Raw genomic sequence first — 12,514 nt, forward strand, 5'->3', positions numbered from 1 at the left:
AGCTCATTATAACCAGGAGGATGAGAAAGGGACATCCAAGCAGATCAGATGGTAGCTAGTTCCGAAGAGAGGCTGGTCAGTGTGCTATAGTCACTTTGTCAGGAATCCAGCCGAGGTCCATTGATTTTTCTCATTATGCATATTCAGTTTATTTTGTGTTGCCTTTTGCCTACTTGTTTTCTGCTCTGTGTGTCTGTGTCCAGTTGCCATACATCCAGCCCCTCCTGCTTCAGCTGCAATGATTGGTTCACCTGTTTCCCGCTCTTACCTGTTCCACCTTGTCTCCGCCTCCTCTGTGTCATCTACCAGCCAATCTTCTGCCAGCCCATCAATGCACACCTGTCTCCACTTATCATTAGCTAGATGATGTATGTATATATACCTTGTGGTATTAGTCAGTCTTTGCCAGTTTGTCCCAGTGATTGTCCCTGTGTGTCGTTTCAGCCTGTTTCCTGGTTTTTTGTTATGACCTTTTGCCTGCCTACTGGATTCTCTCTCAGCTCACTGTTTTGTACTGTTGCCTGGATTGTTTGGACTTGGACTTTTACCCCTGCCTCTGCCTGGTGTGTTTCCGCTTTTGGGTCCTAACTACAATCCTGACACACCTGCTATGATAGAAATAGAGCCATTAGCCAGGTGACCCAGACAACTGGCAATAGTTTAACCATTTTCCATGTTCCCCACCATTTAGAGAGGTGAAGGGACTAATGCATCCTCCGACTGTTACAGAGGCTAATAATATGCATCTATGACTCATCCAGCGGTCTTAACCACGGTACTGCTAGAATGATTACCATTCCGTCACATTCTTCTGGGCAGGCAGACAGAGACGTCTCTGAATTACAGTCATTTTCAACGGACACCCTATCATTTCACCTCACAGACCAAAACAATGCAGTTTTATTCAGGGATGATGTTTTTTGCTTTAAATGCTGGTGTCTGCAGTGACAACTGAGAATGCTCATACTGAGAAACTGAGAAACTCACGCTGTAGGAGTCTGTCTCCTAATGTGGCCCGACAAGCCTCCTGTGGAGCTCAAAGAAGTCAGCAGTACATTAATGGTAGACAGTTTAATGACAAGCTATCTAATGAATATTTCATCTTGCTGTAGGGAGGAAAAGGGCACTCGTGCTGCGCTGAGGGGCAGGGCTGTATTCATTAATCTGCCTGGGACTTTGCTGCATAAGTGTCTCCTCTTGTCTGGCCAATGCCATATCACCTATGCATGAATATTTTAATCTGATTTTTTTTTTTATGTAAATGAGGTGTGCATTACCTGGAAAAATCCAACTTTCTCAGCTGCGCCTATGGCAAAAATAAGAAGACGGCTGCAAAATAATGGTAGCCACTCCTGCTGTGTAGGTAGTTAATTAGATTGGCTCCGTTGTGTGTTGATTCCTATGAGGGGGGAGTGGCTGGATAATGTCGTCTGTGCCAGAGGCATTCATTTGAGAGGAAGTTAATGCATAAGCCAGCAGTGAACATATTAAATTCAAGGTCCTCCATCACATAGTGTTGGTGAAAGCAATGTTTAACTGACATAGATGAACTTCAGACAGGTAGTGAAGTCTTTCTACTTTAATTCCTGTGCTGGCAGTTAGAAATTTAGTACTAATATTCTTCCATTCTGATCTCTCTGTTGGGAATGTAGTTAAAAAATAACCACAACAACAAATAAAGTGCTGCTGGATGGTGGGCAGCTCTGTTTAGACAATCGGAAGACTGAGGAGTTATCCTGGTAGAGGGCTGATAGATGGTATGTCATTGGCCCCGGTTCCTGACTCCCACTCCCTCTCTGTGTCTGTCATTCGCGGGGTGTCAAACTCCTCCTGGGTGGCTGACAGGTCTGACCTGGGGCTGAGGGGTGAGGAGAGGTGAGGGAACCAGGGCTGAGGTATAGTATAGCCCAGTGGTTCTCAACGTGGGGTCCGGGGACCAACAGGGGTCCTTGAGGGGGCTCCAGGGGGTCCCCAGCAAATTGATGAATTGTTAAACTTCACCATTATTTAATTTACAAGAAGCGAACACAATTAGAGAATGTAGAAGAATGACTGTTTTGATCATAGTTTCTCTGTTATCTCTCTATCTACAATACAGATAGTCATGGATTTCTGGACAAAATCATATCTAGCAATAAAAAATTTCTCAGATTTAGGTCAGATAGACAAAATCTCATCAAATGGGGGTCTGTGGCCCTAATGTGGACTAAATTAGGGGTCCTTGATATGAAAAAGGTTGAGAATTACTGGTATAGCCTATACAATGAACAATATCTTACAAGTTATTTATAGATACATTTTAGTTCTAACTGCATAATCCTGCTTCTTGATTTTGCCTCCAGAAGAGAGGTGGAGTGTGTTTACATGCACGCACTATTCTGGATAAGAGTTCATATCCAGGTTAAACTCTTATTTGGGATAAGCTGTTTATGTGAATCTTCTTATCCCACTCACTAATATCCCTGTTTACATTAATACACAAAATATTATGACTGTTACCATGGAAACTCAGCCTACCTATATCACAAAAACCAGCAGTGAATGGGAAAGTAAGCGGTGGAACATCAAATGCAACGCAGTGCAGTCTAGGACTGGTTAAAAAGATTTATGTCAAACTTAAACCAAACAATGCATGGGTGACAGTACTGACTAACAGGTTTTTTTTTTTTAACAGTTAGCAGTTTTCCCTCACCAATCTCAGACCAACAATACCTGTTGGGTGTCACAAACCTCCATGGCCATCTGCATCTCAAATGGGAAAGGACAGAATTTGAAAGGGAGCTATGAGCCAATCACAAAGCAGAATCAATTAAGAGTAAGCAGCATTCCTGCAGGCTATGAATTTAGCACATGTACCGGTCAATTTGTACATTTACTGTACAGTGTGGTACATGTAGCCTATATGTTACCATTTATGTGGAAAAACAACGTACAATTATACTTATCAATTTGATTGATTTATCTTTGCCGAAAGAATAGTCATTGTTGTTGCCATGACTTTGGCTAGCATGTAGTATAGCATTGTCAGTGTAAATGATGCAGGGTGTTGCAGTAGTTTGATTGCTACTTACTTATTTCTTTGTGTATTATGATATCTACAGGGCTGTGTATTATATGATTTTAATATATACTGAAAGAATCATATTATTTTGCACTATCCTGCATGGCTGCTGTACCTGATGACTGCTCACTTTACAGAAGAGTCCATGACAAGAAAACAAAAGTCTCACCGCAATCATAGAACCACGACTCAGTTTGTCTCCTGCAAGACACTCGAGGTACGTTCAGACTACGGGCTTCAAAAGCTACAAAACAGCCTGGTGTACCAAGCTACACTGTGGCCACTCCTTGGGGACAATGTAGCTTGGCGGTCGTTGACGTTTCATGTCGTCATCACGTTCTGAAATGTCTCCAGATTGGCATCGAAACTTCAGTTGGGAACAACCGTTGGGAACAGGAATAGTGAAAACACGTTCACTTTTAACTTTCCATCTGCTTGAATCAGTCAGGGGAATTGCGTGAGCAAGAAGAGGTCCTATCAGACGAGGGTTCTGTATGTTTCTCATTTCTAACATCAGGGAGAGTTTGAAACCAATTGCCATTTCTGCATTCACCTGGGGATAGACGCAGCAAGCTGTCTTCCTAAACCTGCCATCTTTTATGTCTGACATCTAGCAAATAAGCTTTTCACTCAAATGAATACTTACACTTAAATCACGTCCGGTGGTTTCGGCAGACCTAATTTTTCACTTGCCCATTTTAATATTCAGTGAAGATTGATTCTGACACACACAGAGAGAGAGAGAGAGAGCATCTGTTCAGAGTTTCTCTCAATAGGGGAACATTTAAGTCACGTATTGAGTCCATTAAAGCAGGAACTTTGTATTGTAAATATGCTGACCACCGGTTTTTACAAGCCACAGAAATGTGATTCTGACTCTGAAGATTTTCTCACAGGTAGCTGCATTCCCAGCAACTGTAGGATGGTTTGGTCAGTTGGTGGTTGCAGTGTGCTCATGTATCCGATGAGATCATTTATCACAATATAGGTAAGATGTAAGTACCAACATGCTGTGGTATAAAGACATTCAAGGGCATTGATCTCAAAGGTGTGGAGGCAATTGCATGAAGAAATGTCCCAGACCTTATTAGTAGACTTTGACATTCCCCAGATATGAAATAGCAACAACAGGGCCCTTTTGAATCCCTCAGCCACATTGCAAACTCTGCGGGTGCAAAAGGGAGTGACCTTTACAAAATGGGAGAGGTGTGGAAAATTTGCTGCTGATGAAACAGCAGGTCAGGTCAGTAACCTCAGTTGACTGGGATGTGTGAGCTGTGCATGATGGCCTGATCAATGCCACCATCCTCCTGCTCAGCTAACATCTGTCATCCACTGTAGCAACGGTTGCTGTAAGAAAATATATGGCACAGACTTTTTCACCATTATTTCTTTTCCCACAGTCTCATTCTGTTCGGTTCCCAGATTAAGAGGCTGTTTCACAGCGCAGCAATGCTTGAGTTGGACTCTTACGCCTCTTCCACAACTGACTATTCTGTTCCATTACAGTATACTGGGAAGTCCATTGATTGACTGAACGGTTCCATTGGCAGCGGAATGACAGAAGTGTTGGAAAAATCCAACTTTTGTGTTATTTTCAATCCATCTTGCTTCGTTAACTTAACTAGAGGTTGTATCCTTGACTGGTTTTGAGCTATTTTTGAATAAAATATCTTACATAATATTTTACTACAGGTGGTCACCTGTGTATGATGCTATTACTGAGGCTATTACTTTTTAATGTTTTGCAAACAACATAAATAGCTGTTTTGCTCAAAGTGGAATTTGAGGCCAATCATCCAGAGAGTTTATAGCTTGCATTGCTGGAGGAGAGTTGTGCCACATGACTGCCAGTGGTGCTGGGTGCGTCCACTGCCATTAAACTTTACTCTTACTTTACTTTACTGCTGATCCTGTATTCTGTCCAGCTGGGGGGCAACATTATGTGACAGATGCAATTGTGAATGAGGCGTTAGGTGTGTGTGTGGCTTGGAAAAATATGGAAAAGTATTAGGGCCATTGTAGGTGATTTTTTTTTTTTTGTACCGCAGCCAGGGTGAGAGGGGTAATATTCTGAGAAAAAACTCTGAATTTCTGAGATTAAAGTTAGAAATTTGCAAGAAAAAAAAAAAAAAATCTCACAAAATTTGCGAGAAAAACGAAAAAAAAAAAAGAAAAGAAAAAAAACTCACCTCACCAGTCACCTTTTTTTCCCTGTTTTTTCTCACACATTTCTGATTTTAATCTCAGAATTTCTGAGTTGTATCTCACCTACAGTTGCCCTAATACTCTTCTGTAAGGAAAAGACAGACAGCTGAAGCAAGGGGTTTTAGTCAGCCAAAGTGTAAAGTAAACAAGTGAGGTATTCCTAACACTGTAGGTGTTCCTACACCAATATTATGCATATTAGTTGTTTTGACATATTCTAAGGCTAGCTAAACAACAATAACATCAAACAATCTGCTTTGTGCTTGTCTTTATCCAGTTTCAGTGTTTCAATTCCCTGAGTCTAAAAGCTGATCCAAAATCTAAAATAGCCTTCCAGTAGACTTTTGAGACACTCAACCTGAGAGACAGCTGTAGCGCTAGCATCTGGAGTAGAAATAATACAAGGAATGTTAAATATACCGCTTTAAATTACAACACTTTAATATTTATACAAATTATGACGCAACTCAGGAGCCTGTGCCACATTCAGGATGAAACGAGACTAACAGTCGAACAGCCCCGCGACATTCAATGTTGTGGAAGCTGCCAGGAATCGAACACGGGTCTCCTGATTGAGAGTCTGCAAGCATGCGAACCATAAAAAAAAAAGGAAAAGAAGCCAATGCACAGTTAAGCAAAATGCTGTACTATTTTGACTTATGTGAATCATAACATATGGCAACTGACTTAAAAAAAAAACCCCACCTCAGGAGTCTGAGCCATCATCAGAGTGAGAAAAAAGGAGAAAGAAATTTGGGAAGGACGGGTGTACATCTTTGGAATGGCAGACAAGCTATAAATAGTCGCTCCTGACAGTCTCTGGAGATACATTTGCGTGTGATGAATGGCAGCAGGCTAACAGTCGTGTCTGAGCTGTAAACAGTCGGGGTGAGGAAAAATGGTCCGTGACAGACGAGGTGATGAGGCGGCCATATGCACCTTCTCCTCTGTACCAACACGCACCCACAGCCAAGAGAGAGATGGTGAGTGTATCTTTATGACCTGGCAGATTTTTTTTTTGCTTCATGTCAAAAAATAGATATTAAAAAGTAATACCATTCAACCGTTAACACATGAGCAAATATGGTTCCCCCAGTTCCAAATCCCTCTCATTGTCACATATGTACTGATCATAACTTTTCATAATGGTTTGACATGTTTCTATAGTTGTTTCTATCATATTTATATTGTTTTACTTGTATTGTTTATGTTTATATTGATTGTTTATATTCTAATTATACATTTGTTGTATTGTGTGTATCTGTTTTTTTCTCCGCCTCTTAATCCTTTTACTATCTACTGCTGCAATGACCCAATTTCCCCGTGGCGATCAATAGTTTCATCTTATATTAAATAAAAATGGGCTCAATTTGCTGCAGTTTTCAGCTTAATTTAGACTTTAGGTGAATGTTTTTAAGTGTTATTATTCTTTTGTCTCTCAGCTGCGTGAGTGGATGTCCTGCCAGCAACAAGTCCTGAACATGAGGTGTAAAATGAAGCTTTGGAAAACAAGTGTATTACTGGAAAGCCCATGGGCCACAGGTTTAGCTGAAATCCCCTTGACATGGGCCAGCCAGAAAACAGTCATTCATCAACTCCAATATTCCTGAAAAAAAAACCCTATTACTATGGTTACAACACTGCAACAGACACAGACACATACCGTACATTGCTGGCGTGTTTATGGTTCCTTAGGTGAGGAGGATATTTTCCCGTCCCGTGTCTGATAATTAATTTCCTCTGACTCATAACATGAGCCATGCATTCCCTTCCTGTGGAAAGAAAACACGCCTCGTCCACTTGATTAAAGGTTGATCAACTGTGGTGGATCCAGAGGAGACATGGACGTGGAGGGAAACACGCACCCGTCATTGGCTACGGGAATTCCCTTCTTAATTCGATTACTCAAGTTTTGGGTCAACACATGTAAACATCATAATTGGGTTAGAATAACTCGGGCAAGGTCATACTCTGATTATGAGAAACTGCTCTCACTTTTGATTGTCACTGTCCGTCTGTCAAACTAGACACACACTGGATCACAGTATATTCTTGTCAACAAAAAACATGGTGGCAAGCAGTGCGTATCTTTTTATACTTTTTGGTGAAAGTATAAAAAGATGGGCTCAAGTGTTGTCATTTTGGCGTTTTCGGATTAGATTCAGACTTTTCTTTTTAAATCATACCGTCTGTCAACAGGAAGTCAGTACTCTGTATTATGGAGACTGCTGTTGGTCCACATTTAGACCAGTTAGCATTTAAAATTCTTTCTCTGTTACAACACCTACAGTAGATTTTTTTTGTCCTTGCTTTTGCTGAATCTTACTTTACTGTACTGACATATTACAGCTGCTCTCTGTAGGCTCTTAAATCCACCTGTCATAAACTAGTGCTCCAGTCCAAAGATGATTGGTCTTTTCTTATCATTGGATTGGTCTTCTTCAAATCTGAGACTGTCTTGTAATGCTTAATACCTGAGAATATTTCCCCATTTAAAATGCAACATGTAAAGTGAAACAAAATATATTCATAACTTCAACAAGATAAGGAAAAATACATAGAAGTAGTCTGTAAACAGAGAATTTTGAGATATATAAATATATAATAGTAAGTAGGTGCATAGAACTGCACCTACTTACTATTATATATTTATAGCGGTGAATGGAGCGTTCCCGTGGCCCAGAGGTGTGTCCATGGAGCCCCTAGAAAATACAGCTTCATACGGCTCTTGGCGACTTCTAAAGAAAAATGGACCCAATGATTTAAAATTGAAAGAATCCTTTTTGACCTTGTGTGATGGCCAGAATTTGGCCAAAAAACTTGGCCACTATGGCAAAATCGGGCTTGCATGAAATGCTAGAATACTGAGCTAAGTATGGCTAGCTATTTCTTACTTTTTTCATTGCAGCTTCAAAAACCATCAGAATCCACCTCAACAAATAAAGAAATGCATAATAGAGGAACCCCCGAAAGAAAAAAATAATCAAGATTAGCATTGGACATATAGGCAAATATCTTTTCGGTTAGCTACAAACATAGTTTATAAGGTTACCTTGAGTCGTTGGTCTCCTTGGTGTGGTTGGTTGAAAAGAGTGTGTCAAACGTGGAACAGTAGTCGCATTTCCAACAAGCCATTTTATACAAAAATTGGAAGTTTTGAATGGGAATAAACTGAATGAAACACCAAATATAAAAAAAAAAATCCCCAAATATTGCAAAAAAGTTTTTACGTTCGCTTCAGGTGGATTTGTTGGTCTGTCGATAAAGAGGTTATTCTGAAAACAGCGTTGGAAACATATTTTGCAAATTAATAATGATGCAGACTTTCCTTAACCCTGTATTCTGCACAGCTGGCCAGCTTGTCTTCCTCTGGCGGAACTGGCGGCCGACCGGCCCGATAATCCTGCACAGCAGATCAAATGTTGTTCTAGACGTCCTAAAGTGTTGCACCCAAAGGCTCTCTGTAAAATGCCTCTGCACAGTGACCTCCCAGAATTGTTTTGTGCGTCTCTTTCCCAGATACATGGCGACTGTCGCTGAATGGGCATTTCTCCTACAATATTGCCCATAATATTCAGTCGTTGCCGCCGCCGGGAAGAAAGAAATACGGCCACCAGCAGATTACATGACAGAATAATTACTACTTCTCCTATGGCAAGTAACTCTTGGAAAACTCTCCATTGTGATCTTGTCTCACCCCACACACACAAACCTACTTTTTTGCTTAAAAGCCGTTGATGGAAACGCACCAGATTCACATTTTCAGATTGTCGACTTTTCAAAAGTTCGCTTGGCTTTGCACAAAACCTGATTGGAAACGTAGCTAGTGTCAGCATGGTTAGCACTTTGGACTGTCTTTCCTCCAACTGTAGGCTGCACTCCACTTTTTCCCACAGCGTGCCATGCGGCGGGAGGCAGAAAGTGGTAAAGTCAGGTCACTCACTCACTCACTCACTCACTCACTCATGGACGATTTGCACAAAGCCTGCACTTCATCAGATGGCCTCTAGAGGGCGCTCTGTGGGTCTGCACAGGACCTGTGCTTGTTTACTCTGCTGGGCAAAAATACTACGTGGCAGCACCCATAAACACAATCTCCTAGCTTCAAAATGACTATTCAGAAACCAATGGTTGACGTCACACTCACTTCGTCCAAAAATGTTACAGACAGTGGTTTATTCATAGTAACAAGGACTCTCAATCACAGGATATCAAAGCTTCATGTAAATAGCTTAACCTGAATAAGATCTTAATCAGTGTATGACCAATAGCCTGGGTACTCCACATTGACGAAATTTCGGGAGACCGGTGACAGCTGGTGGTATCTATGTGAGGAAACCCAGGTTATTGCATTGGAATATCACAGATGAGCAGAGAACCCTGGCTGATGCTGATCTCTAATGTTAACTTCAAGGTCTCAGCATGACTCATGTTAGTGCTATCCAGCTGACACATTTTGGGAATACACACACTGGCTTTTCATGTGTGTGTGAGTGTGTGTGTATGAGTCAGTCATACTGCTATGGAAGTTGACTCCAGCTGTGACAGGATTCCTCTGTAGTTGCGCTGATGACCAGGTATGTGCTACTTTAACCTTGAGGACTTGTGAGGATCAGCTGCTTCACTGCAACTTTCCAACCATCTGATGACACTAATCTGTCACATCACCCATACTTTGTGAAATGCAAAAAGCACAGTGGACAGGAGGACTCAGTCTATAAGCCTGTGTGGCATTTTAGGTATTTTGCATGCTTGAAAAGGGCTTATCACTGCAAAAAACAGGCTTTTCAGGAATGCTTATTTTGTGATTTACGTTCATGTAATTTTGGGGTTTTAGCCAGTTTGCAAGGGCCCAAGGGTCATGAAACGTACTCATTACCACCACAACATGCTGCAGAACTACTCCTCAAATAGACATTTTGATCACACAAATAGTACAACATTTGACTGCTCATTAATTTTGCAGTGAGGCAAATGTTCATCCATGCTTGACACATACAGTACAGCTTACACTGTTTATTTAAATGGTGCTGAAGGTGGCTCAGACGCCTCCAGCTGTCTGCTCACAACCAGGCCACAGACTTGTGTGTCTTTAGTAAACGTCAGCAGAAAGTCTCACTTCACTGCCTCTTCTTAACAAGTCCTGGATCAAAGACATTCCCTAGGTTATTATAAATCGAACCCAACGGGGCAACATGTCAGCATCTGCACTGCAGCAAACTTTTTTATTGGGAGCCGTGCAATGGAGCGGAGACAGGTGGAGGCATATGCATTTAGTGTGAAAAATGTTGCTTCAAACATAGGTGGAGTGGGTCATCCTAAAATGATACGATTGCATAGCAGGAGGTACAGCCTGGCCTCAATCGTAAAAACAGGCCATTCATTTTGCAAGCACATTGTTAAAAACACACACAAGGTCTGTGATTGAAATCTTGTTTGAAAAGGTGATTAGAAATGGATAAATATCTTATGACTTTAATAATTAGGTGACATATTCAGGATGTTGGGGCCGGACATAATGCAGTGAGGGATCATTCAAAAGTCTAAACCAATGGAATATGAGTCAGGGAGAGAAAGTCAATTGTATTTGATGGGAGGGGTGCAGAGGCGTGGGATTGTTGAAAAATCTGATGGTTTTATTGGTTAGAAATGTATATTCATGCATACTCCCAAACAGGAACTATCTCTCCTAAATGGTATCCCTCCACTGTGTTCTCTTATATCAATAAAAAATGCTATTTGGCGAAATTATGTTCTAAAATGCTGGACCAACAGTCCATTGAAAATCACAGTAGCTGGAAGTAAGATATGGAGCCGCTCCCTACAGGGGACACATTTAGTGGATCCAATTATTTTTTATACAATATATTATATGTTATTTTATTGTGGCATCATCAGCCCTGATCCAGATGTACCGTATCCACCCTAGGTTTTATTACAGTCACCTTCATCACCTTTCCTAATTCCTTGAGCGTAGTGTTGGGGTCATTACTGGAAAAAAGTAATAAATTACACATTACTTGTTGACATACATTGTCTCCCTTGTCTTAACCATCACATACTTTTTTTTTAGGGAGTCTGCACGTACGGCTAACTGTTGCTCTGTATAAACCATGATGACACGTTCAATCTCTCTATGGAGTTGTCTTGTGCACTTTGTCACCTCTTTGACCAAAACATTTGTGCACTGGAATTATCTGTTTTGAATGCTGCCATTGCCACAATTTTGCAGTCTTCCATCATTCAGCTCTACAAAAGACTTATTTTTCTTTTCAAACATTTTGTTGTCACAAGAGTGGAAAGGCATGCTGTTGCTGATAGAACTGTTGTAAAAGAGACATATGCTTACTGTGACACCAAGAACATCATGAATGGCAAGCCTCTGCAGTACATTCAGCTTAACCTCTGAGGGATTGCCAAAAACTCTGACATGCTCTCGAAGCTGTTTTGAATTTGAAGACGAGGTGTTGCTGTTTTGAAGTTTCAAGAACAGTTGTTTGTCATCTGTGTCTTTCAAGATCTTGTCTGCTTTTCTGTTGAGGCTTTTCCACCAAGGTGCACTACTCATGTACCAGGGACACATGAGTAGTGCCATTGAAGAATGACAGCAGCGTACCATTGAAGGATTCAAAGGGAAAAGTGGATGTAGCCCACAAAGGTCCCCAGTTCGGGACACATGCTGCCAGGTGTGTCATCAAATGCACATTGAATGACACATTGGAAGTGCCATAAAGCTTCTCAAAGTCCATTACAAACTTCTTCAGTGCCCGCTCTGCAAGATCAATATCACATGTTTTTATTTTGTCCTTGAGAAGAGTGTACACCGCAAAAACTAGGAGAAAAAGGTAGTTCCAGTACTTCTTCTTGAACACACCATTTGGAATGGGCAGGGCGTAAAATAAGAGAAATTATCTCCATTCTGATGCTTTCCAGTATTTACAATCCTCAGTTGACCTTGGTGCCGGTGTAACCTCTACAGGGGGCTTGACTGAAAGTAGCTCTTTGTCTATGACATGTTTTTTGGTTCCCAGGTACCATTCTTTTCCATGGTTTGAAGAGTCCAACCACAGATTGACCAGCTGGCGAGTGGTTCCGAGGCAAACGCTATGCTGGTACTCTGGAACAAAGCCATTTATCATTTAGAAATGTTGTAATTTCATCAGTGGTGAGGGACCTTTGACACCCATCACAGGTTGCTGAGGTGTTGCTGCCATCGCCTGGTTGAAGTGTTCTGCCACTGTCCTC

This window comes from Centroberyx affinis, unplaced genomic scaffold (assembly GCF_046629955.1).
Source record: "Centroberyx affinis isolate AG114_WGS23_722 - 3 ecotype Tasmania unplaced genomic scaffold, CSIRO-AGI_Caff_v1 ptg001296l_1, whole genome shotgun sequence".
In the NCBI taxonomy this organism is placed as follows: Eukaryota; Metazoa; Chordata; class Actinopteri; order Beryciformes; family Berycidae; genus Centroberyx; species Centroberyx affinis.